This window comes from Camellia sinensis, chromosome 4 (genome assembly GCF_055761805.1).
Source record: "Camellia sinensis isolate YWXY chromosome 4, ASM5576180v1, whole genome shotgun sequence".
Classification (NCBI taxonomy): Eukaryota; Viridiplantae; Streptophyta; class Magnoliopsida; order Ericales; family Theaceae; genus Camellia; species Camellia sinensis.
Window position 1 is genome coordinate 78,189,764 of NC_138964.1, and position 4,540 is coordinate 78,194,303.

Sequence of the window (4,540 nt, forward strand, 5' to 3'; positions counted from 1 at the left end):
CCCCTATGAGGAAGAAAATCCATATGATAGGAAGTGCCATATGACACTCCAAACAGTAGCAGTATATAGTGGTCACTCTTCCCCATTGGCCAATTGTGGACGGTCTGATTCCTCCACAATCTTGAGGGTCGTTGGTCAGGATCACGTGTTTCGCTGTTCCGCTGTGTTTCTGATTTGAAACGGATCTATGAGGGTAAAGAAAGTTTCTAAAAAAAAGAAGATAGAAATACTGTTTTTGGTTTCATTGCTCTGTTTGCATTTATGTCTCATGGCATAAATTATTTGATTTAGTTATTGTTTAATCTTATTTTTCGTTCTGTTGATTTTAAGATTGATTCCTAGTGCCGAGTGAAGTAGAGGGTTGTGGTTTTCTATATTGTGGATGGTATAATGATGGATCTTCCTATTCTGGTAGGCATTTTTTTTTGTTGTCCTTTCATTATGATTATTTACTTATCCTTGTTAATAGTGGACAACATGACATTGCAGAAATATTTGCACCTAAAACATTAAAATTTGGGGATTTAATTAATCTATAATGAAGGGAAAAAAAAAATAGAAAAAAAGGAAAAAGGGAAAAAAAAAGAAGCAGAAATTGCAATTTGCCAAAATTTTATTACAGGAAGTGTTAGCTGAGTTAATTTGGAGTTTCTCTGAATTAATCATTAAATTTTCTTGGTCTCATGGTATATTTTTCTTGGTAGCAGTATCATATCACGTATGCACGTGTGTTTGTTTCATTGCTCAGTTAATGTAGTTGACTTGAAAAGGGTTCTCAGTGTCAAAATCTCAAAACATTTGTAGTCATTGTTTGCATGTGTATGAATTGTATCATTCCAAGGTTGTATAAGAGCAACTCTAATGCCATGCCAAATCCTTGAGCCAAAGCCATTTTTAGCTACACCCTCATAAACAAAGGGAATTATGAACAATAGATGTTTTTTGGGAAGTAGATCTAATGGTCACAAATTGATATGAGAGCTGGTTGTGCCAAAATAACATGGGACCATTGGATTTGTATAGCTAAAAATGACCTTTTTTGTATTGTATGTTTTAGTTTTCACCATTGGAGTTGCTCTAACAAACTTTTTGTTGTAGTTAACTTTTTAATTATAGTATCTGTATTAAACTGTTGCAGATTTTCTGCTTAAACCATCCATATTATGTTCTCTAAGTTGTTATTTCGTTGTAGTTCTTGCCTCCTAAATTTGCCCGAACAGTGTCAGACTTGATTGATCAAAAAACTTAGCTGGAGGATGCAAGTTGTAGACGTCCCCGAACGCCCCGGGAGGATGAATCCCGTTCTGTTCATATGGGCTCACTACAGTTCGGACTCAATTTGTGTCACGGTCCTGTATCTAATCTCACAAAGTGCAATGCAAGACCGATGAATCATCAAAGAGTCCAAATCTGAAAAATCGTTTTTGAAAACAGATTTTTTTGAAAGAAGTGCCAAACATGGATTGCTTTGCCAGATACAGAGTCGCCACCTAAATATTTTATTTTGGGAAATTTAGGAAACCCTGACTCGTTGCCGAAGGCCACGTGTCCGTCATCACCAAAGTTGTCTCGGCTCGGGAACTTGGGTACGACTGGGGAAGGTCACTTCGTGAGCACTCCCGCTCGCCCGATCAAAGATCGGCCTCTACTAACCATGATATCTAGTTTTGAAAACATTATGCGTTCTTATTCCAGTTATTAGCCTAGATTTACTATGTGATGCGCACAGCATACAAGTATAGACTAGATCGCCTGAATTGGAACAAAACATTTCATGTTTGTTTCGAAAAACAGTTTGCTACTCGCAAGTAGGCTAAAATGTGGATTTGCCACCCTCAGGTGGGCTTAGAAAACATGATGATTTGCCACTCTCAAGTGGGCTTAAAATTCACAGTCAATGTATTATTCCAATTCAGATAATCCAACCTTTACCCACAGGCATTCAGACAGGTATATCGCATAAGCAAATAGCCTTATGGTAAGCATGCTATCATGGCAGTCACTCACACATATGCAAGGATGCTAAAGCGAAAACACTTACTGAGTACTCCAAGCCAAAACAAAAGCTAATTAGAAATCATGCATGATCCTAACTATACAGAGATGCCTAATGCAACATATGCAAGAATGCAACTAAGATAGGCTCGGCTATTCTAGAGATGGCATGTGAAATGCTACAACTAACAAGTATTCAACTCAGAATTGAAATACAATGCAGTTAGTATGATGCGCCGAGCCCGGTGCATGCAAGACAGATGAGTGAATGCAAACATGCTATCATACTGTATGCTAATTGAAATATGCCCTAATCTAACCATCATAAGCTAGTAAATAAAAGGGAGAAAGACGTGGGGTTGGAAGACAAACACACACACGCACACTTATTACAGTTGTGCCCTCGCTCGGAGGGTCCGAATAAATAATACAGTCCAAATGAATAATACAGTCCGAATAAATACAAAGCCCTAATTAATTAACAAATTAACTAGGAAAACAGTAAACTAGGTATGCAAATCCATGGACCGCCTCAGCTCTGTTCCGAATGATGAATGATGCATGTTCGAGTTGCCTTGCGCGGAAATCCATTGCGATGCCCCGGTTTGCCTCTGTTTGCAATTGTTCTCGGAATATTGTGCAAAGCTCCAGAAGGCTGCTGATTTCTGATTTGCTGCAACAGAGAGCAACAAAGGGGCATGGCAAAGTATTTTAACATATGTATGTATGACTACTCTTCAGGGAGTGTAGTCCTCGATCATCGTGCCACCAATCACGCATCTCGATGCATGATGGCCGAGGAGTCGAATTGCACGACTCAATGTGAAATGAATGCACATAAAAACACAACGAGACCTAAACTCCATCATGGGTAATCTGGAGTGTCAGCAACCAGGAATTGAGACACGTTCCGTCACTCGGAGTACGAAACGTCCCTCGTTTCCCGTACTTGGGCTAACTCCTATCCCAAACACAATGCAAATGAGATGGCATACACAATGCGACTAATATACAACCTAGCATACGCAATGCTATGAAATGGCATACACAATGCTCGATGTAACATGGCATACACAATGCTCTAACATACAACCTAGCATACGCAATGCTATGGACTGAAATGGCATACACAATGCATGATGGACTTACACCAACATGAGTGGACCTCAGCCACACTCACATCAGTGGCCATACGATAGGGAATGAAACAACCGAAATGCATGCAAACGCGCACGAATGCCAAGGACCGATCCTAAGGCATAACATGCCACTCTACCAAAGCATGGCAAGGGATGCAATATGGCATACAAACACATATGATACAGCTCTGAAACATGATAAACAGTGGTCCCGAATCATGCAAACATGGCACACTATGCAAGCTAGGAGGCCCAGGTACCGAAACTAGTGAAGTGCGTTACACTAGAGGTACCCAAAGCAATGCACCAAAGGCAAAACCAACCCCAAACAGACCCTAGGCAGGTTTGAAACAGTGGAAAATTGGCCTAAAATGATGGCTCAACATGCATGAAAATGAAGCTCATTCATTGGTCGGTAAACAAGGCATTCACGCACAACTCTCAAGCACACTTAAAGAGATGAAAACATGGCAATATGGCATTCAAACTAGCTCTGAAATATGATGAAAAATGACCTCAAAACATGAACACACCTCAGCACATGCATGCAATGGACCTCAAAACTCAAAGTTAAGCATGGGTATTGAACTACAAGCATGCAAAACAAACATCATTCGACCATGAGGCCTAAAAACAGAGCTAGGGTGGTCCGAAATAACCACATTATCAGTTTAAGGTATGGCCAAAAAGTGCTAACATCAAGGGTCCACAAAGCATGCAAAGAAAGCTAGTGAACCATTAGTTGTTCTACAACTATATGAAGCATATGAAGGCTCACCCAACCAACCAAAAACAGAAGCATTTCATGCCAAAATATGCCCAAATACCCACTGAAACTCAGTCAATGCATGCAAAAATGAGGGGCTCCTTTGGAAGGCCATGCAAGGGGGTATTCTACACCTATATGATAGACAAACAAAAGGGCAAAACCACCTTTGGAAATGAGTTATGACAACCTAAAACCCACCAAATAGGCCCTGAAATCAGTCTAGGAAACATGCAAAGAAAGGTCCCTTTGAAAGGCCTTGAATGGGATTGCTCTACACATGCATCATAGACATAAAAAATGGCAAAATGGGCTCTTGACAGAGCTTAGGCAGACCTTAAAACTCACAAAATGAGGCCTGAAACATGACTTCAATGCATGCAAAAAAGAGTCCCTTTGAAAGGCCAACAATGTTAGTAAAGAGAACAAGGGGTGAGAGGGTCACCCCTCTCTTGAGGCTCAAAGACACATCTAAGCCACTAAAAATCCACTGGATTTCAGTGGCTAAGAGGCCAAACCAAGGCCAATGCAAATGTTCTAATGCATAGCTCAAAACATGAGGAAATGAAGCATGCAAGGGGGAAGATGACCCCAAACAGAAAAGAGTCCTTAAACAAACATGTTTAGAAGATCAAAACAA

At 40.3% G+C, this 4,540-nt stretch overlaps 1 non-coding gene across 1 annotated transcript; it reads left to right on the forward strand.

The window, feature by feature from the left end:
* On the forward strand, positions 1-66 carry LOC114275003 (small nucleolar RNA U49). Its single transcript, XR_003633575.1, has one exon. It is a non-coding gene; the product is annotated as a small nucleolar RNA U49 (small nucleolar RNA).
* Positions 67-4,540: the final 4,474 nt, after the last annotated feature.